The sequence below is a fragment of the Phocoena sinus genome, chromosome 4, assembly GCF_008692025.1.
Source record: "Phocoena sinus isolate mPhoSin1 chromosome 4, mPhoSin1.pri, whole genome shotgun sequence".
Taxonomy (NCBI): domain Eukaryota; kingdom Metazoa; phylum Chordata; class Mammalia; order Artiodactyla; family Phocoenidae; genus Phocoena; species Phocoena sinus.
In genome coordinates this window covers 29,386,061-29,409,771 of record NC_045766.1, presented here as the reverse complement: position 1 = coordinate 29,409,771, position 23,711 = coordinate 29,386,061, and positions in this window count along the sequence as shown.

Here is a 23,711-nt window from a genome sequence, read left to right as displayed (position 1 = left end):
GTGTTCTGCCAGGGCTCAGGGACCCTTGACCAGGGAAGCTGTGGACAGGATTCCAGAGAAGTCAGGTAGGATGGACGCTGAGTTTCCTTCTGAAGATTCTGTGAAATGTGCATTGGTTGCTGTATAAAGATACTTTCTGAGATCTCGGGGTTGGGGCGAGAAGAAAAACAGCAAATGTTTATTGAGCATGTATAATGTACTAAGTACAAACCACGAAGATGTCATGTCCCTTTTACAGGGGAAGGCACTAGGGCTCAGAGAGGTTAAATACATTTTGCTAGTTCATCCCAGCATAATAAGGCGAGGAGTTAAGATTTTAAAACAAGACCCTTTGTCGCCAAAACCCAGACTATTGTCTCCCTAATAGATTTTCTCTTTTAGAAATTAACAAAATATTATCTTTTCGATATAAACAATAGAATGACGCCATGTGTGAAGTATATGGGTACAGTGGGATATACTTCCTTCTGAACAATGATGAACAATTGTGATTTTTTTTCTTATTACAAAGTAATATGGGATTTTTTTGTGTGGGGTGGGGGGTAGAAAAGTCACATAAACAGATAAGCAGAAGGAAGAAAAGGAAAACCAGCTGTACTCCTACCACCAGCAGGTAAGGACTCTTATCACTTTCCTTGCAGTTGTTTTCCAACACTCTGAGAACGTGCAAATGAGCTTTCTTTGTAACCCACCAGCTTTGACAGGGAGTTCTGAGAACACTGCCAGGAGGAAGACAAAAGTTCTCAGGATGTAAGTGTTGAGTTCATCTTTGTAGATGCCACCTTGGAGCTAGGCAGCTCTCCTTTGGGGACTGGGCAGTTTTTTCTTTCTTCAGAGACTTTTGCCCCTAGAAGTTACCCAAGGCATTTGAATAACACTGGGCAACACAGCCCTGATGTCCTAGACTTTTCAGACTAGTAACTGGAGTTACCAATCACTAAGTGAACAGGTGAGAGTAAAGATACTGTGGACCACAGTTCAGTTTTCTTCCACGAATTTTGAGAAGATGTGGTACATGAGTAACTATGAGGGAGAGGCCTGAGGTCATTTATTTCCTGTGTGGAGAAAGGGAAACACTGACAGTCACCCTTCTGGAATGCCCTGACTTCAGTACTTGGAGGGTGATTAATTCATTTATTGTTCAGCTATTCATTGTGCCTTTAGACCTGCAAGCAGGAAGTGGAACACCTAACCTGGGGGAAGGGGATAGGGAGGGGAGGGAGGCTTGGTGAAATTCGCCCTCAGGAAGGGTGGGGTCATTGTTCTAGGCACTCGTGAGATTCTGGCAACTGATCTTGTGACACGCATGCTTGATGTTTGCTGTTCGCTCTGTTTAGCAGTGCAGCCCTTGAACCACAAGGGCTAGAGCCCTCCTTTCCAGAGACAGCAAGGAGGAGGTGGCTGAGACTGAACCCCACTTTGGATCCTCTCCTGCAGGAAGAAGACCTCAGAAGAGAGCAGATGGCAGCTCTGGAAGGGACAGAAAGTGATCCTTGACGAAAGAAAAGGAGAAGAACGTGAGCCTGGTGGCTCTCCTCCTGGACCACACCCTCTGGGAGTTTGAGGATTAAGCAGCGGAAAGCCCGGGGGTTCCTGGCAGTGATGCAGGCACTCTATCCCTAAGCCAACGAGCAGTGCACTTGGAGATGTTTTCCAGGTAACTCTGACCACCAGCGGGAAGCATGCACAATACTTGGGTGACGCTTTCTCAGCCTCCTAAACTCTTCGCCTGGCAATAGATGAAGAATCATCAATTCCGTGCAATCAGTAAGTGTGTTTGAAGCACCCACAACGTGTCCACCAGTGTGCCAAGTGCTGTCCTAGTGAACAAAATAAATCTGACTTACTTTCTGCCCTCAACAGTATTACATTCTGTTACTTGGGACAAGAGATAAAAAAAAAAAAAAAAATTCACTCACAGAGGTTAAATGAATTAACTGCTCCTGAGCAGAAGTAGAATAGGTTCTTCTGCTCATCTTAAAGTAGATCAGGTAATTCGTCAGCTTTACGTATTGTCTTTGGGGTTACTCGCTCTTGATCAGCTAGGGGCTGCATTGCGCTGGTTTTTAGGGTCCAAGACGGCTTCACTCACATGCCACGCGGCTTGATGGGAAGGGTGGTAAGATTGGGCTCAGTAGAGTCCCTCTCTCCCTCCTGTAATCTTAGGGGTCCACACATGGTCTCTGCAGTAAGGTAGTGAGATTTTACATGGTGGTTCAAGAGACAAGAAATAGAAGCTGCTAGTTTCTTAAGGCCTGAGTCAGAAACTGGGACAGGACCACTTTTATCATATCCTCTTGGTCAGAGTCATCTAAGATTCAGGAGAGGGACATAGACCTCACCTCTGCGTGAAAAGAGTGTCAAAGTATTTGTGGCCATCTTTAACCCGCCACAGTGGTAGAGGTAGGATTCGAACCCAGGGAATCTGGCTCCAGAGGCTGAGCTCTTAACTACCACAGTGTAATGCCTCAATACGCCGTGCTTCGATCAACACGGGGAGGGCTGCCTGTGTGCATTTAGCTTCACATCCAGGGCCCTTCTCAGCTACAGGCTGACTAATCTGGATAATTCTCTCCATTTTAGACGGGTGGACACAGCTTGATTAGGATTTGGACTTGGGGATTTTGCAAGCACCTTCGACACCTGGACGTCAGTATCTCCAGTTGTTTTCAAAATCAGAATGAGCGAGCACACCCTGCCTCATGACTCAGAGGGGTGTGCTGTGGCCCTCCCTAACCCAGGTCTCAGTACAAAAGGGCACAGCTTGACCCCTCAGAGAGGCATGAACTCTGGCTGATGAATCTCTTCTGAGAGATCTGCTCAAATATCGATTGGTTTTAGCGTTCTTTCTTTTTGGCCTTATGCTGCTATGGTTGTAGGTGGTAAGTTAGCTTTCGATAGAAACTCAGCCGCCACCCACTCTCCGTAAAGTGGAACATCACTAATTGAGACTCCTCATCCTCTTTTTAAAATTAAATATACTCACAGGTTCTAAAGTAGAATAAGTTTAGAAATCCATGTCATGGTTTTAAAAGGTGGAGAAATGTGAACCCTGCATTTATATTTTTATGTTTATAAACCTGACTTTATGAAATTATATATTATTTTTTTGGTCTATGCCTCTGCACAGGTATTTCCCCAGTCATACTTACTTTCTAAAGTTTCACAAATATGCTAGAAAACAGTAAAAAAAAAAAAAAAATAGGTGGGAGGGAGGGAGACGCAAGAGGGAAGACATATGGGAACATATGTATGTGTATAACTGATTCACTTTGTTATGGGGCAGAAACTAACACACCATTGTAAAGCAATTATACCCCAATAAAGATGTTAAAAAAATAAAAAAATAAAAAATAAAAAATAAAACAAGCAAAATTTGGAAAATATTGAGGCTTCTCTGAGGATGTAATGTACTTTTGAAACTTTACTGCCAAGGAAAAAATTTTAACAAAATTGTATAGTTAATATTTATTGTGTGCTTGTTACTTGCTAGGTATGGCTTTAATGCTTTTCATTATTAGCTCACTTAATCATGACAGTGTCCCTCTGCAGTGGGTACAGTAACTCACTCTTTCCTACATGGGAGGAAACTGAGGCTCAGAGGGGGTAAGGAGCTTGCTGAGGACCATGCAGTAGAAAACATCAAGTCAGCATTTGAACCCAAGCCCACGCACTGCTTGTCTTAATAAAAGGAGAAGGCAGTGCTCGGGGAGATGGGAGGGCTCACACTGGCCCGCTGCCCCAAAATGCTCACATTAACTTTAAGGGCTTATTCTCAGCTGCAAAAGAACTGAGCAGGGCTTGCCTGGCGGCGCAGTGGTTGAGAGTCCGCCTGCCGATGCAGGGGACGTGGGTTCGTGCCCCGGTCCGGGAAGATCCCACATGCCACAGAGCGGCTGGGCCCGTGAGCCATGGCCGCTGAGCCTGAGTGTCCGGAGCCTTTGCTCCGCAACGGGAGAGGCCACAACAGTGAGAGGCCCGCGTACCGCAAAAAAAAAAAAAAAAAGAAGAAGAAGAACTGAGCAAAGAGAGAAAAAATGATGGGTAAGACTAAATACTAGGGTGGTGAAAATATTAAAACCAAAATTTTAAAGGCAGGCCTTGTTATAGGGAGCTGGTAAGATAAGGATTTACTTACTCTGTGGCTGACTTGGGCTGGCCCTCCACTGCTGGTGGTGGTGTTCAGAAGCCCGCGTTGAACGATAGACATCACTCACCTGAAATCGAATGACCAGCTCCAAATCACAGAAAGTCAAAGTTAAAATAAACTGCTTTCCTTTGGAGACTGAAGTATAATTGCAAAAAAAAACCAAAAACAAATCCTCCCAGTAATAATGATGCTGATTAAACTTAGAGGGTATAAAATGCATCCTAGAGGTCTTTGGTGGTCTTCACAGTACCCCGTACAGCTTGAGGGACATTGCAGAGGCCCAATATTTTCCTTTGTTGAGATTAGCATTACTGTGATTACCTATATGTATATCAAAGCTTTTAACCAAGTTATAGACCACGGTTTCTTCAGTGTGTATATGACTCATCTACTATCTTGTTAAAAGGTAGATTCTGATTCAGGAGGTCTGGGTTGGGACTTGAGATTTTGCATTTCTAACAAGCTTCCAGGTGATGCTGGTGGTCATGTCATATGATATACCTGTGATCCTAGGACCATACGGTGAATATGTACACATTTATTAGTATATTTATTTTGGGCCAAATGGACACCTTCACTTTGACTTCCCACTGGATCTGCCCTGGGTGGAGTGTTTTGGACAGTTGCTACTTGCTCTAGCAAACTTTGTTCTGGAGATAGTTACTGCCAACTTGGGGATTTCAGAAGGTTCTGAGATTGCAAGAGGGCTCTCATCACTCTGGCTTACTGATTTCTGTGTGCTTTAAGGCAGTAGTTCTCAAAGTGTGGGTCCATTAAAAATTTTTGCTGATGTCCACTGGAAGGGCCTTACCACTCAGCAGTCTGTCTTCTCCCTCATACTCATTCCCTACTGCATTCCATGACTGTTATTCTAGCCCTTTCCACATTCCCCAAGTCCTCCCTCCTTTCATCCCCACTCCTTTGCATCTTATAATCTCTCGTTCCACTTTGTGGAAAAGGAGGCCCAAGTTCCTTTATTCATCTGCCTTTTTTTTGGCTGCACGGCATGCAGGATCTTAACTCCCCAACCAGGGATCAAACCCGCACCCCCTGCAGTGGAAGCGTGGAGTCTTAACCATTGGACTGCTGGGGAAGTCCCTCATCTTCCTTTTAACTTTGTTATATTTTTATACCAACACTTCCTCTTCAACTCAAATTTTGTCCTTATTGTCATTGATTTTTATTATCTTTCCTATAAGAAGGTAAATTTTCTCACCTGTGCTCTTGTTTCCATTCCAACACACCTCCTCTGAGACTGTGTGATCTCATATACTTTTAGTATCTTCCCTTTACTCATTTCTCTACCCTCTTCCCAGATGTTAGGTTCTTACCTTTCTTTTCCTAAATTTTTATTAAGGAAGTTAAAAAATATCTGCCAAGTATAACCAATATTTTATAATAACTTTAAATAGAGTATAATCTATAAAAATATCAAACCACTATATCGTACATCTGAAACTAATACAACGTTGTAAATCAACTGTACTTCAAAAAAAAATATTTGCCAAGTAGACAAAATTATATAATGAACTCCTTTTTACCCATTCACTAACTTCAATCTTTATCAAAGTTTGCCACTTTTGAATTTTTTCCTTAGAAACATCTTCCCTCGGCCCTGCTCCTTCCCTCAGCTACCACCCTACTTCTTGGTTTCCTTTAGTGATCAAGCCCCTCTTTCCAGTTCCTGGTCCCTCCTGATTTGTTAACCTCTTGTTGTCTAGTTCCTGCCCTGGGCTCACTATAGAATGAGTCACTGCATGACCGATCCAGTGCCCATTTCTCAGGTCTTACTCTTCTTTGACCTCTGCAGCATTTCATCCTTCCCTTTAAGCCGCTGGAGTCACACTGGTTACCTGCGCAATGACTTTAGAAGTCAACACTCTGCAACGTTCTCCCTTCCCGAGACTCTTAAGGCTACATCGACTTTCCAAACTTATCACCACATCAAAAACTTTCATCTTAACTTCTGCCCCAGGAAAGGAGATGAACCACTCCTTAAAGACAGTGACTGTATCTTTTAGAAAGGTAAAGTCCTTGACTGTACCTGATACAGTACCATCACTTAATGGAAGCACCATAAATTGTTATATGATAATGGTGATGGTGATGATAATGACGGCCACCCCACACAACTACAAAACCTGACTTGTGGAAACGCAAGATAGGATCATTTATTTACTTCTTGAACCCAGTTTTGATACCCTTTTAGAATAACCATATAGTTAATTACCTAAAGTTTCCAAGGCTGGGATTTCCATGCTCTTGTGCTTCCTGTGTAATTTTGAATGCATTTTAACATTCCACTTAACACTTAAGAGTATCCATTCATTGCTTGTTCACAACTGAATTGAGAGCTACTTAAGAGTGCATGTAACTGGCAAGGTGGGGTGAGGGGGGTGTCTTAGGGGGAGGGCAGAGAGGGAGAGGAGAGATTATCCTACCTGACTGAAGCATGATATTTTCTCCCATTGGGGGGAACACCTGAAAAATAACATCATGTTGAATACTTTCTGGCAAACAGTTTAGACAGTTGTGGGTTTTTTTTTTTTTTCTTTCTTTTTTGCCGTGTTGCGTAGCGTGTGGGATCTTAGTTCCCTGACCAGTGTTTGAACCCTGGGCCATGGCAGTGAAAGCACCAAATCTTAACCACTGGGCTGCCAGGAAACTCCCTAGACAGTTAAGTTTTAGACAGAAGAAGCATCAGCCACTTCCCTTCTCCCATGTGCAAATACTCACTGGCTATGAGTCCCCACATGGGCCACAATCTCACAGCTGTCATGATCCACAGAGTCTTACCTCTGCCTGATCCAGGACACCTCTAGTGTTTTCATTGACCATGAGTTCAGCTCCTGGTGACTTCCAGCGCTGCCCACCAGGCTCATGGTTCATCTACCACCTGCAGAGCGAGGAAAGAAAACCCCGAAGATCCCTCAAAGCTTCCTGGCTGAAGGGATTTGTTCTCGGAATTTTATGCTTCATTCTTGTGAAGACACCTGACCATCATCGCACAAGAAGGTACCTTCTCAGAGTAACTGAGGCGCATGTGCCTTTGAGGCAGGCCTGCTATCGATTCTTTTTAGAAACCTTGATGGTATGATGGAAAGTTTTTAAGTCTCTACCACTTAATAACTGTGGCCCTTGAGAATTACTTAACCTCTCAGAGCCTTCAGAGTGCATTCATAGCATCATCTCACTCCATCCTGCCAATGAGGTGGCCACTCAGGTATTGTTATAGCCGTTTTCTTTTAATGGATGAGGAACTGAAATTTGCTAGAGTTCACACAGTCAGCAAGCAGCAGAACTAGAATTAAACATCCTCTGACTTCCAGGCTAAAGATCTGGCTGCTACCATGCAGGCAGAGACAGAGCGTCCACGCCAGAATGCCTACCAGCACCTAACCCCAACTACCGGCTCTAAACACACATGGCCAAGCTTCTTGTTCAGTCAGCCTCCTTCTTCTCTGTCACCCCGCCCCCAGGTAAAACTAAACTGAAGAAATATGTAAATATGTATATATATACATATATATATATATAATATATATGTGTGTGTATGTATATATACACATACACACATATATATAATATATATATATTAACAAGCTTAAGTACCTGCAGGAGGATAAGAGGCCACCTGGAAGAAAATCCAGTTGGTCTGGATTATATATATGTGTATATACATATATATGTATATATATATATGTGTGTGTGTGTGTGTGTATATATATATATATATATATATATAAAGGACTTAATTATCATATGTGTTACATGTTGGTTTTGTTGGGAGTATGTTATCTAATTAGGATGAGCAGTCATCTGTTTTCTTCTGTATTAGTTAGTAATTGCTGCGTAACAAACCACACCAAAACCCAATGGTTTAAGGCAATAAGCACTTTTAATTATTTATAAATCTACAGTTCTGCTCTTAGTTGGGCTCCCTCATGTGTTTGAGGTCAGCTTGCAGATTAGCTAGGAGCAGGCTGGTCTAGGCCTAGGCTGGGACAACTGGATTCTCCTCCAGGTGGTCTCTTATCCTCCTGTAGGTACTTAGGCTTGTTTACTTGATGACAATGGCAGAGTTTCAAGAGAGACACTGGGTGTGTGCAAGATCTTATTTGCTGTATTGTATTGACCAAAGCAAGTCACAAGGCCTGCCCAGAGTCAAAGGGTGGTGAAAGAGACTCCTCTAGATGAGAGGACCTTCAAAGTCAAACTGAAGTCATTAATTGCGGTCATCACTTCAATCGATCTAAGAATTCCTACCTCTGGCTACTGTGAAATGTGGGCCCAGGCTGTTACCCCTCCAGATCTTTCAAAGGTAGTTGGATATCATACAAAATATTCTGATTTGATGGTGATTGGAAACCAAATAAAAATTTCCAAAAACAGTGTGTAGGCAAACAGAGCCTTTGTATGAATCTTGGAATTAGAACCTGAGGTTCCATTGCTTATCTATGTTATATTGCCCCTGGTAGCTTACTGTACTTATTTTGACCCAGTGCATAACAACCAAATGTTAAAATCTATATTCATCCAAAACTGAGCAAAAGCCAACTATTAGCTTCATAGGATAAACGTAAGGGATATAAGAATGAACCTGAAATTTTACCAATAAACTTAATTATCATTGCAATTTTATTATTTGAACTTTTTGTAGAAGTGTGACTAGCATGAGATCAATAATTACTCAGCACTGTCTACTGCTTGATACTGTCTACTAATCTAAATAGATGCTCATTTTGACTGAAGCTGGTGGAGAAACAAGATATTTGGGGATACCTCACTATTATTTAGTACTTTCTCTTTTTCTTCATAACATTGCTTTTTTTTTTTTTTTTTTTTTTTTTTTGCGATATGCGGGCCTCTCACTGTTGTGGTCTGTCCCATTGCAGAGCACAGGCTCAGCGGCCATAGCTCACAGACCCAGCCGCTCCGCGGCATGTGGGATCTTCCTGGACCGGGGCACGAACCCGTGTCCCCTGCATCGGCAGGCGGACCCCCAACCACTGCGCCACCAGGGAAGCCCTGCTTTTTTTTAAAGTAAAAATTGAATATATTTAAGGTGTACAACGTGATGATCTGGCATACATATACATAGTGAAATGATTATTTCGATCAAGCTATTTAACATATCATGTCCTCACATACTTACCTTTTTTTTTTTTGTCATAAGGGCACTTGAAATCTACTCTCTTAGGAGATTTCCAGTACTGTATTCAATATAGTACTATTGACTATAGTCATCATGTTGTACATTAGATCTCTATTCATCCTCCATAACTACAACTTTGTGCCCTTTGACCAAAATCTCCCCGTGTCCCCCACCTACCCAGCCCTTGGTAATCACCAGTCTACCCTCTGCTTCTATGTATCTGACTTCTAACATTTTGCATACAAGTGAGGTCACGTAGTTTTTTTTCTTTCTGCCTCTGGCTTATTTCACTTAGCATAATGCCCCCCAGATTCATCCATGTTGTTGCAGATGGTAGAATATCCTTTTTAAAGGCTGAATAATATTCCATTGTATATATATTCACGATAGCCTAGATATGGAATCATAGCATTATTCTGTCTAGATCAAAGATAATTGATCACAGATGTCATATAATTTTGAAATTTCTCCTGCTCATAACGTTTTGAAATGGTTAAAGTTATCTTTATGCTTTAAATTCATCCTGCTAATATGTAAAGAATTTCTAAATAAGACTTTTCGTTGAAAGATATATGACCCAAATAGAGTTTAAATAACCAAAAATGAAATACAATTTTGAAAGTTTATTTTATTAAATTTTATGAAAGTTAGAACACCAATTCATTCTACAAAGGTTAGAATTATTGCACAAACTGTCAACTGATTTCCCTATTGACCAACTTAGTAGTCCTTAATTGTTTTTGTATATCAAATAGACAGCTCTCACAATCAAAATGAATTATTTTGACATTTTACCCTTACAGATGTACATAATTAACCTTACAGTTTAGCTGTCCAATAGAATGTTAACGGAAAGAGCACGTAAGGAAAGTCTTCATTCCAGGTTATATCTGGAAAGTTTATCTATATTTGAAAGTGAACAGTCAGATATAAGATATCTAAATGGCATGACGTGCTGTGGCAGAGTGTATATATCCCATCCCACACACTCTTCTCACAATGTGACGAAGATGGTTCAGTTCAGGTCTATACCCCTTCCCTTTGAGACGGGATGAAAGTGACCGTGAGGTTAGGTCATAAAAGGCAATATGACCTCTATGTGGTTCTATCTCTAGGAATTCTTGCCCTTGGAAACCAGTTACTATGTTGTAAGGAAGGCCCCACAGGAACACTACAGCCAACAGCTCTGTGCCGTGCTGACAACCGGCATCCACTACCAGACACAGGCATCCTCCATCTTCCAGCTGAGGCCCCAGACATCGTGAAGCAGAAGTGGCAGAAACTATCCCCATATGCTCTGTCTGAATTCCTGACCCACAGAAAGTATGAGATATAATAAGTGATTGCTGTCACTTTAAGCCACTAAGAGTAACTGGAACACATGCCTTGTAATTAAGGCTGCCAGATAAAATATAGAATGCCCAGTTAAATTAGAATTTCAGTTAAACAGTATTTTTTTTTTTTTAGTATCAGTATGTCTCACGCGATATCTGGGACCTCCTCATACTGAAAAATGACTCATTGTTCTTCCAAAATTAGAATGCAACTGGACGTCCTGTGTTTTTATTTGCTAAATTTGGCAACCTATGCGGAATCTACGTCATCCTGTTCACTGATCACCCATAATGTTGGAGAGGCCAGAAATGACCCTGCAGACGCAGGCACTCAGACTTCCAAAAGCTGGGGCCTCAGCAGAAAAGCAGACTGTGGCCGACTGCGGCGGCATTGACCCTCCCTTCGTCCTGTGGCTCACAGATTCTCTCTGATCCCCATATCCATTCATATGGATTGCTTCCATCAGAGCTGACAAATGACGACAGACTTTTTAAATGCAAAGAATACTCTGGAAAAAAGTTATATCTTTACCTTTTTCTTAAAACTCTGCAACTGGGCATCGTGCCTCTTAAAACCACTTCTGATAAAACTGTTGCCCATTTCCTGCCACACTACTAAATGTAGACTCTTTGTCCTCAAGTTTCTATATATGAGCAAATGTGACATTGTGGGGCTCTAAATTTAAAAATTGTTCTTTTTCTTCTCAAAATTTCCTTTCCAGTAAGGAATGGCAGATGAAACAAATGATGTCTTGGGATTTGGTTCAAAATAGCCATTGGCATGGGTGAGTGTAGAGACATAAAAACATTGGCCGGTGCTGGGAATTTGGTGGCTGGGAAGCCGGTGATGGCCACATGGGGGTCCATTTTACTGTTCTTTCAACTTGTATACATGTTTGAAGTTTTCCATGACGAAAGTTAGGAGGAAGGAAAAATATATATATTAAAAATATAATATAATATATATAAATATATAATACATTAAGTACATATTTATATATATATATATTAAAATGTATAAAGTATAGCAAAGACTATTTTATGCTCTATAATCAGAACACTGAAACGTCATCCAGCCCAGGCTTCCCTGGTGGCACAGTGGTTAAGAATCCACCCGCCAATGTAGGGGACACGGGTTCGATCCCTGGTCCGGGAAGATCCCACATACTGTGGAGCAACTAAGCCCGTGCGCCACAACTACTGCACCTGCGCTCTAGAGCCTGCGAGCCACAACTACTGAAGCCCGCACGTCTGAAGCCCAAACTCCTCAACAAGAGAAGCCACCGCAATGAGAAACCCACGCATCGCAAAGAAGAGTAGCCCCCACTCGGCACAACTAGAGAAAGCCCACGCGCAGCAATGAAGACCCAAAGCAGCCAAAAATAAATAAATAAATAAATAAATGTATTTTTAAAAATGTCATCTGGCCCAAACTAGTATATTGTAGCTAAGATAATGGAGTCCTGGTGAGACAGTGACCATATCAAGGCCACACGAATGCAGCACTTGAACTCAAGCCTTCCAGATGTGTGCCAGTGTTTTACACAGCTCACTTTATACTGTATTCTTTAATCTTTCCGGTCTCATAAATCATAATTTTATAATCATCAAAAGTTTGGAAACTCTTTTTAAACAGCTCTGTTCCCTTGCATCTCAATAGGAATGCAGACCAAGGGAAGAATATTTGATTTATTTAGGTCGTAATAGAAAAACTTATCAACGTTTAAAGTATAACGTTGTGAACAAAAAAGGGCAAAATATCTAAAAGATGCATATGATTTACTAAAAGGTACATATTCAGGGTGTATTTTTAGAATGTAATCACTTGTAACTTTCTCTAATTCTCCCCCTGCCCGTCCCCACATTCACTTGTTTTTCTTGACTCTGAATTCAAACAGCACACATTTTTTTTCTAGCACTTATCACTTCCTACTTTGTATGTGATTTGCTTATACAGCCTATATATCTCCTTATTTATTCATTCAATGAATATTCTGTTGGGTGCCAATTCTGTGCCCAACAGTGCTGGGTTTACAGTGGTAAATAAAACAGACTTGGTCCATGCTTTCATGGGGCTTAGCTGGGGAGAGAGAAAGTAGGCAAATGTGAAGAAAATACATAAAAATTGAGATGACCCTACAAAGAAACCAAGCAGAATAGGAAGGTAGAGAATAATGAGGTGAGTAGGGAACACTGAGGGGATGAGAAGGAAGGACAAATATCCTTCCTTCTCATCCAGGGAAGACCTGGCCCCAGTGTTGCTGGGACCGTGAACTAAGGCAGAGGTGGCACTGTGGTTGGAGAGAGGGCTAGGCCAGGTCTTGTGGGACCTTGAAGCCAGGGTCAGAAGCTGGGAGTTTAGTCCAAGTTCACTGGGAGGCCACTGGGAGGTTTTAAGCAGAAGAGTGACACAGTTCTTTCTATTTTTTTTTTTCTTTTAGTTAAGATCACTTTGGGGACTTCCTTGGTGGTCCACTGGGTAAGACTCCTTGCTCCCAGTGCAGGGGGCCCAGGTTCGATCCCTGATCAGGGAACTAGATCCTGCATGCATGCTGCAACTAAGAAGCCCGTGTGCCTCAGCTAAGAGGTCAGCATGCTGTAACTAAAAAATCCTGCATGCTGTGACAAAAAAATAAATAAAAATATCCCACATGCCACAACGACAACCTTGCATGCCGCAACTAAGACAGCCAAATATATATATATATATATATATATATATATATATATATATATATTTTTTTTTTTTTAAAAGATCGCTTTGGTTCCTGAGTGGGGAATGGATTATAGCAAGACAAAGATATGAGTCAGGAGGCCAGACAGAAGGCCATGGTAGTGACCCAACTGAGTCTTACTGAGGTTGATGGTGGCAGAGAAGTGGCAGATTTGAGATACGATTTGGAGGGTAATCGTGACAAAGTCTGGATGAGGGGGCACAGGGAAAGAGAAAAGCCAAAACTACTTCCCAGGATTTTGACCAGAGCAACTGTGTCTATAGTAACTCCATAGATGAAGATAATTCAGGGAAGAAAAAGCTGTTTTCTTCTTTTTCCCCTCAGGGAACGGGGATGTAGGCAATGGACAGTCTGGCAGGAGACACCTCCTGCACTAGGTACCTCATATAAATGCAGTCACACGATATCTATCCTTTTATGTCAGGCTTCTTCCACTTAATGTCTTTAAGGTTCATTCACGTTGTAGTACGTGTCAGAATTTCCTTCTTTTTTTAAGGTGCTCAAACTCTTTTATAGCAGCTAAAACAACCACACTTAGCAAGAATGATTATTTCAAATTGAAGTGTTTTCCTTAGGTGAATGGCAATGGGTAGTCAAATGTACTGGCTCCAGTCTGCCACTGTGAAGGACGGAGCTCACTCTGGCAGGGCTGGGCAGCCCCCTGAGGCTTAGTCCACTCTTGTCAGGATTCCTCTCTGGTTAGGTGTCCCCAGCAGGACCCCACTCACCTCTAGCCTAGTAATGCCCCCTCCTTTGTTAATCTCTATCACTCTCAACCCCCCGCCCAACCCAGGCTGTCCATCCTGAAGTGTTCAGCCTGGTCCTGCTTCTCTGTTCTTTGGTCTTGAGTCTATTGTTGGTGAATAAATGTCTTGATCTTCAAAGCCAAGTTTATGTCTACTTTTGATGGTGAGTTTACAATCTCCATTCTGAATCTCATTTACTTTGTCTGGGTAGATTTGGGTCCTTTCTTCTTTATGGCAAATGAAAGAGCCAGGAGACAAAAGAGAATGATGTTGACAGTGACGAGGGTAGAAATAGGGAGTCAACAAGAAAATCCTAGGCTTTATACATATCTCCAAATGTCATCCCTCTGTGGTCATGTCTTCCAGCTAAGCTTTTGGTAGGGCTAGAAGAGAAATCATTCTTCTTGACAAGCACTGGAATGCAGTTCTTCTTTGTTGATAATTAAGGTTGGACTTGGCTTCAAATCCAGTTATGAGAGTCCTGATGTATGATGGAGTTTATCTCTGCATGGGGATAGCCAAAAAGTAGTAAGAGGGAGGGCCAAGATTTCTTTCCACAAATAATTTGTCACAGTCTATGCCATTCGGCATGATTGCCATCATTTTAGGCAGGAAAGATTTTTAAATGATTTTTACAGCACCCACCATGGTTTTAAAACACAACAGCAATGTCAATATCAATGAAGAACCTATAAATATTTTACTTTGTGCAAAGTAAATTCCTAGTGCCAAGTTGGTCCTTCAGACTGCAAGTTGAGATCTATGAGGAGGTCGCAAAATCAATTTAGAAGGTTAGTATTTAATTTTTAATGAAATAAAATGGAAAGTATTGGGGTATATCGCTATAATAAGCATTGCTTTGTAGAATTTCGAGTTGGTAAGGTATGTGCCTGAGGTGTGTATTTTGTGGTGTACCTTTTACTGAGTACAATGTACTTCTTTCCGAAGGTCCCAGTGAAGGTGAAAAAGTTTGAGAAAATTGCCCAGTTCAATTGAATGCATTAATTGTAATGTGGGCCTGCTGACTGCCCTACACACATAAAATGTTATTGAATGTCCACACAAAATAGATAGCTGGGCTAGTTTTACATTTTCAAACATTCATTTGAAAATGAATTCATTTTTCTTCTCCAGAAAAAGATTTAAGAAACTTTATAAACAACTGAATATAGTATAATAGAACACACATACACGTAAATTATGAGTGACAAAAAATGATCTTTAAGGAGAAATAGGTTCAGAAAGTCACGCAGAACCAGGACTAAAAATAGTAGTATTCAGTGAACTCATATACCCTAAAAAGTGGTAGGATAATGAGAAAGAAAAAAAATTGCCCCTGACATCCAGAATGGATCTGATGTTCACAGCTAGATGTCAACAGTGTTACAAGCTGGTCTGGCACTCACAGCCTTACTTTGCTTTCCTGTTGCACAGAAACAATCTTACAGAATATCTATAACAAATGAGGCCCCTCTCAGATCACAATCAAGTGAGACAAAAACAAGGTGGCTGTGCAACACAAAATACCAAACGTTCCCCTCGTTTACTGAGTGGAGAAAGTAATTTCTTTACCAACGTCAGCGTTCACCTTTCTCTAATCTGACCTCCCACAGAGGTGACTATTGAGATATCCATTCATAGAACTGCCTCCACTTTCTGACAACCCCCAATCCACAGGAAGACCCTGCTTCCTTCAGCTGTCCCCCAAACTACCCCACCAGCGCCCAAATCCTTTACAAGCTTCCTTCTGACGCCCTCTTATTGAGACGCTCCATGGTTCCCCACGGTGTATGTTCCCACCACTGCCACCCATGAAAAACCAACTACAGGTGTACCTGGTGGTCTTTGAAGAACAGAAAAAAGTAATGCCAATAGTCTGTTAGTGCCATGCCTTACATGGAACAATAAAGGACGTCATCAGAAATGGGCCCCAAGAATTTTTAGGTGTGATCATTTTTTAAGCTGTGTTTTTTAAAGTACTTATCTTTTGGAGATGGATACTGAAATCCATCGGGGAGAGAGGAAGTGGGTGGAGTTGTGGGTGGAAAAAGACTGGTCATGTGTGGATAATAATTAAAGCTGGGTGATGGGCATATCAAAGTTCATTACAGTATTTTCTTTACTGTTAAAATTTTCATAATAAAAAGCAAGAATAAAAAGATTTCTAGCGTCTAATTCCTCACCTGTGTTTGCAGTTTGAGGAGTCCCAAAGCGGAATGGAGCTGTGTTTGAATACGTTGAGAATCAGGGTATTGGAATTTAATCAAGGATTCCAGAGTTATGTGTGCGTGTGGGCGTGAGGCAGGGCAGGCCTTTGAAAGTTACTGAGAGGGTCAGGAAGTTCAGGGAGATTTTAAGCCAAGTGGACACTACAGCTGTAACATCCATCAGCTGGGGTTAGGTAACCAGGTATGAGGCAACTGGGAAGGAATGTGAGATGCAGGAACACAGCAAGACGGCTGGGAATTAAGTGGGAGTCGAAACGTAGATATATTCCTGTAGTAGAGCTTAGCGTGCCTGAGGTCGTATCTTCTGCTGTGGAATGGTTCTTAAGGATTACTTTGTTTGTACTACTTGAGTCACAGAATCCAATAATTTCACTTTTCTTAAGTTGGATGTTAAGATTTCTAAGGTCTGACACTTAAACACTATATTTTTGAAATAAATTTCTAAAATTTCTTTCCGTTTTAATGGGGTTGATCTTCTTTCAGCCTTAAATAGTTTGGGAAAAAAGAAACGATGCATTCATTCAAAGAATATTATTGACCATCTAGTATGTACTAGGTACAGACCTATATGCTGGAGATAAACAGTACCTGACTATAGAGCTTCGAGTATAGTGAGGCAGATAGAAATCAATCCAACAATCTCACAAATACAGTTACAAATTAAGGTAAGTGCCTTGAAGTACAAGGAGCTATTAAAGGACGTGGCTTATACTAAGTGGAAGAATTAGCTGAGTAACTAGAACTCATTGGAAGCTATGATTATTGGGACAATAGAAAGATATAAAGCAGCATCTCACTGATCAGAAGCCTTGGTTTTTACTTTAAAGACAGAACAATGAACTGCAAAGTAACACGCTCACATGGGGGATGAAATTTGTGGGGGAAAAGGGTTCCAAGGTGATGAAGCCATCTCAGCCAACAGGAAAATGTCATGATCTGACGCATTCACAAATTCGTCCCTCGCTGTGGCCTCGTTCTCAGTGGTAGGAACTCAAAAGCTTGAGACGTGTGGTGAATGGTGTTTACAGCACACTTGGGTGAAAAACTATCAGCTCAAAAAAGTCATACAAGTAAATATCTTGTGTTTATATCCACGTGGAAATCGTATGTTGTATCTAAAGTCAAGACGTCCACCGTCAATCCGTTCCTTCCCTTTGTGTACATGTGCTACTCTCCCATCGAGAGGTAGAGCCTGTCCTTCTTCCTTGAATCTGGGCTGGCCTGTAGTTGCTTTGTCATCAGAATCTGTCAGAAGACACCCTGGGTCCTTCCTAGGCTCAGGCTTTAAGATCATTGGCAGTTTCTGCTTCCTCTCTCTTGGAGCCTTAAGCCACCAGGTAAGAAGTCTAGGCTCCTCTGCTGGAGACACCAGGTAAATCAGTGAAGAAGCTGTCTTGGATGCCCAGCCCAGACAAGCCTTCAGATGACTCAGCGCTAAGTACCATGGCCTGAGAACAAGGCAGCTAGGCTGAGTCAACCCACAGAACCACAAAGGTCAATAATACATTGTTGTTTTAAGACACTACATTTTGGCGTGGTTTTGGCAATAGGTAACCAGTAATCATCTCTAACATCCAGGACCTACAAGGAGGTAGCTTGTGCTCCACAAATCCTTCTTAAGTCAAAATTGAATTGAACTGTCCTTTTTTGTGGTACGCGGGCCTCTCACTGTTGTGGCCTCTCCCGTTGCGGAGCACAGGCTCCGGACGCACAGGCTCAGCAGCCATGGCTCACGGGCCCAGCCGCTCCGCGGCATGTGGGATTCTCTCGGACCAGGGCACGAACCTGTGTCCCCTGCATCGGCAGGCGGACTTTCAACCACTGCGCCATCAGGGAAGCCTGAACTGTCTTTTGCAGAACAAACCAGATCTCGCCAAAATTCCCTGTGGCTTTTTGTAAGGGGCGCTGGGGAAAATTTACAGGATAGAGGGAATTGTCTTACGTGCTCCTGTTGGAAGTGTGTGACATGACAGTGATTAGGGAAGACTAATATTTATTGAGGCTCTATAGTGAGCCAGGGACAGTACCATGCACTTGATGTATGCTATTCTCCGTCATTCTCAATACTATTGAAAGGAGGTGATATAATCATCCCCAATGTGTTGATGAGAAAACTGAGGCCACAGAGTTGCTGTATGGCAGGGTCCAGTTGGTAGATCTGTTTGATTTCAATGCCAGTTACCTTGCCTAGAATGTGCATGTCTACCTGGAGGAGAGTCCGCAGAAGTCACCTATGGAAATGCTTGAAAAGTTCCTATGATGTGGTGGCAGATCCTTAGGAATCTGTGTCACCCAGGTCAGAGCTGAAGGAGACTCCAGCAGCTGTCTGCAAACTAGAACATTCCCAGATCTTGGAGGAGGCCAAGAGAAACATTCATGGGGTATGGAGAGGTGAGGAGGCCAGCAGAGAAGTGACCTGCCACATTCCTTCAGACATCCAACCTGGCAGGAGGCTGCCTTCCTTGAATGCCACTCCCAAACCTCCCAGGGAGAGCAGGTTCCACCCTCAGCCCAGATGTTTCCCCTGGGGGGAGGTGTAGGAGTTGGAGGAGGGGGGTGAAGGCACCTGTGGTGAAAAGCTCTGGTTCCATCAATCTTCCCCTTAGCTTTAGAAGCTAAGTGCTCAGTTTTGCAACACCATGGCTTAGACTTTAGAAACCTCAGCATTCTTCAGTGCAGAATTGGCAGTTATCATCCTAGTTTAAGGCTTGCCCAGGGGGTATGTGTTGAATATGCTGAAGACATTCTTTAGGGATCTCCTACCTCCCTGGGTGGTGTTTTCCTTTCTGAGGGCTTAGCCTCCTGCTTCCTGCTTTTAGCTGTGTTTTCTCCTCTCTCTCCACAATTAGGTCCAGGAAAGGAAAACACAGAAAAACCCTGTCCCATCCTGTGGAGTTGGGAATCTCCTTGGGAAGAGCCTCAAAAGGAGGAACTCAATGTTTGTTGACTGAATTAAGTAATGTTACATTGTCCATCTGGAAAGAGAAGTAAAGTTATCCTCAAAAGGACTCAAAACACCACTGCAGACCAGGGAAACTAGTATTGAGTGCCTACTGTGTCCCAAGTATTATACTAAGCATATTTGTTCAATTCTTACAAAAACTCTGTGTGGTAAGTATTACTTTATTTCCATTTTACAGATTAAAAAACTGAATATCAAGAAGTTAAATAATTTCTAAGTAGCCTTTGGTAGTTTGCAATCACCTTAAATTTATTGAATGGTCACTGTATATTTTTCCTATCTTCTTGGGCCAATTTCGATTACTTATATTTGATAGGAAGCTGTTCGTTTCCTACAGATTTTAAAAATTTCCTGTCATTGACTTACACCTTGTATTTGCTTTGGGACTTATTTGTTTAATTTTGCAAATCAATTTAATTGGGGGTATAATTTGCATATGGTAAAATATGCCTATATATCTATTTGAAGTATATAGTTCAATGAGTTATGACAAAGGTATACACAAGATATAGAGCCTTTCCATCGCTCCAGAAGTTTCCTTTGCTCCTTTGCAGTCAACCCCACCTCCTGGCCCTGGCCAACCACTGATCAGCTCTCTGTTACTGTAAATACTGTCTTTTGTAGGCTCTCATATAAATGGAATCATACCGTATGTTTTCTTTTGTTTGCTTTCCTGGGTTTAACGTTTTTGTTTTGTTTTGTTTTGTTTTTGCCTGCGTTGGGTCTTCGTTGCTATGCACGGGCTTTCTCTAGTTGTGGTGAGTGGGGTTGCGGTGTGCCGGCTTCTCATTGCCGTGGCTTCTCTTGTTGTGGCACACGGGCCTTAGGCGTGCGGGCTACAGTAGCTGTGGTGCACAGGCTTAGTCATTCCGTGGCATGTGAGATCTCCCCTGACTGGGGATCAAACCAGTGTCCCCTGCATTGGCAGACAGATTCTTAACCATGGTGCCACCAGGGAAGTCTGAGTTTAGTGGTTTTAGTTTCATCTATATTGTTGCAGATATCAGAAGTTTGTTTCTTTTTATCGCTAAGTAGCATTCTGTTGTATGAATACAGCAGTATGTTTATCATTCTCCTGCTGTTTTCAGTTTTTGACTACAATAAATATGTATTAGTTATCTATTGCTGTGTAACAAATTACCATAAAACTTAGTGACTTAAAAGGGAAACATTTAGGGGACTTCCCTGGTGGCACAGTGGATAAGACTTCCCGCTCCCAATGCAGGGGGCCTGGGTTCGATTCCTGGTCAGGGAACTAGAGCCCACATGCACACCATAACTAAAAGTTTGCGTGCCACAACTAAGGAGCCCACCTGCCACAACAAAGGAGCCCATGTTCTGCAACTAAGGAGCCAGCAAGCCGCAACTAAAGGAGCCCTGGAGCCACAACTAAGGATCCCGCCTGCTGCAACTAAGACCTGGTGCAACCAAATAAATATTTTTTAAAAAAAGAAAATAAAAGGGAAACATTTATTATGTCACAGTTTCTGTGGGTCAGGAATTCGGGTCTAGCTTAGCTGGGTGCTTCTGCCTTAAGGTCTCTCATGAAGTTGTAATCAAGGTGTTGGCCAGACTGCTCGTCCCCATGCTCACAGTTATTCAGAGGATTCAGTTACTTGTGGGCTGCTGGACCAAGAGCCTTAGTTCCTCCCTGGCTGTTGGCCAGAGTTGTCCTTCAGTTCCGTGACATGTGGCCTCTTCATAGGGAAGCTCATAACATGTCCACTGGCTTCATCAGAGCAAACAGGGAAGAGAGCAAGAGAGAGTAGAGAATACCAAAATCAGTGTTTTTGTGGGCTACTCTCATCACTTTTGCCATATTCTCTCTCTTCTTTAAAAATTTTTTTCTTTATTTTTTTTAAATTGAAATACGGTTGATATACAATATCATGTCCATTTCAGGTGTACAGCACAGCAATTCAGTTTTACATATATGTGTATATATATTCCTTTTCAGATTCTTTTCCCTTATAGATTATTACAAAATATTGAGTATAGTTCCCTGTGTGATACAGCAGGTCCTTGTTGGTTATCTATTTTATATGTGGTGGTGTGTGTATGTTAATCCCAAACTCCTAATTAATCCCTCCTCCCACCCCCTTTTCCCCTTTGGTAACCATAGGTTTGTTCTCTATGTCTGTGAGTCTCCTTCTGTTTTAGAAATAAGTTCATTTGTATCTTTTTTTTTTTTTAAGATTCCACATATAAGCGATATCATACGATATTTGTCTTTCTCTGTCTGACTTACTTTACTTAGTGTGATAATCTAAGTCCATCCATGTTACTGCAGCCATATTCTCTTTGCTGGAGGTAAGTCATAGGATCAGCCCGCCCTCCAGGAGAGGGTATTAACAAAGGCATGAATTCTAGGAGGTGGGAATCATTGGGATCCATGTTAGAGGCTGCCTACCGCAGAACATGACTGCTATGAACTTTTGTGGACATGTTTCTGTGTGGACATGTTTTCATTTCTCTTGGGTAAATACCTAGGAATGGAATTGCTAGGTCAAATGGACGCTTTGGCAGAAATTGTCGAATTACTTTCTCTAGTGGTTGTATCATGTACAATCCCACCAGCAATATATGAGAACTCCAGTGCCTCTCCAAGCTTGGCAGCACCTTGTATTGTGAGTCTTTTTAATTTCAGCCACTCTAATGGATACAAAATGATATATCCTTGAGGTTTTAATTTATATTTCTCTGATAATTAATGGTGTTGAGCATTTTTAATGTGCTTTTTGGCCACTTGTATATATCTTCTTTTGTGAAGTGTCTGTTCAAATCTTTTACCCATTTTCTATTCAGTTGTCTTTTCTTATTACTGAATTGCAAGAATTCGTTATATATTCAAGCTCCAAGTCATGTATATATATAGTGTGTATACATATATACATACATATATGTACATACGTACTTGCTTTGGGAAATTTTAAAGGACAAAGTCACCACCCCCAAGGCTGGAGGACATCTCCAGGCTATGAACATGTATACAGGGCTTGTTCTATAGCCTAGCTCTTATAGCTCTGAGGGCAGCCCTCTGAGCCACTCGAACATGGAGCAGAAGGTCTCAGTCTAAAGCAAACCAGCCGAAGGTTACAATCAGGCTGCTAATCCAGCCAGGGGTCAAGTCTTAGAGGCCGTTCATTGACTCTACCGCTAACTCACGCACATCTATCAGGCAAATCACTCCTTTATATAATAACAGTATCAAGCCCAAGGGTCTGAGGCATCCTTAAATTAACATATCTGAAATCATTAATTCTGAGATTGAGCAAGCTAGTTCACAGCAGACAGGCTTTGTTGGTCTGATTTTTCTTTCTTTTTTTTTGCGGTACGCGGGCCTCTCACTGTCGTGGCCTCTCCCGTTGCGGACCACAGGCTCCGGACGCGCAGGCTCGGCGGCCATGGCTCACGGGCCCAGCCGCTCCGTGGCATATGGGATCTTCCCGGACCGGGGCACGAACCCGCGTCCCCTGCATCGGCAGGCGGACTCTCAACCACTGCGCCACCAGGGAAGCCCCTGATTTTTATTTCTTTTTTAGTCATCATTTAACCACAGGGCATTTTCACACAGGCCATTTTATATTTTTACAAAGTGATTGTATGTGTCTCAATCACCCTTCACAAAAACATCATTAGATAGAATAATATGGAAGGGAAGGAGGAGAAGGAAGGGGGAAGGGAGAAGAGAGAATTGAGGAGGGGCCGCTAAGGAGCTATGTGACTTAGGTAAGTCACAGGATAAGTCAGAACTGAAGGAGAGGGCAGACAGACCTTGAAGTTTTCATCTCCTCGAAAGGAATACTACATGTGTCTTTCTGAATCCAGGTAGCATCACCACAAGGTAACTGATTGAGAAATTCAAATCAGGTGCTATTCAAGTCCTGCGCTTCCTTGGATGGGAGGACGGGGAGGTTTGGAAGCTCTTCCACTTTCTTTGTCCTAGAGCTTGGCACCAGTGGTTGTATTGCTTTAAAAAAAATTACATCAGGGCTTCCCTGGTGGCGCAGTGGTTGAGAGTCCGCCTGCCGATGCTGGGGACACGGGTTCGTGCCCCGGTCCGCAAGGATCCCACATGCCGCGGAGCGGCTGGGCCCGTGAGCCATGGCCGCTGAGCCTGCGCGTCCGGAGCCTGTGCTCCGCACCGGGAGAGGCCACAACAGTGAGAGGCCCGCATATCGCAAAAAAAATATAAAAATAATAAATTACATCAAATATTCATTTTAGTCTCCATTTTTTGGAAAACCTAAGTGTCTCTGACTGTTCCACTCTTTTAGCATCCTCCCCCAGCCCACAGGCCTTCCCAAACAGCCCCCTCCTGCGGTTCTCGCTAAGTTAGAACCTCAATAAAGCCTAGTTAATACCTATTCTGTGGCACTTCTCGGCCTGCTCCAAGTGGCA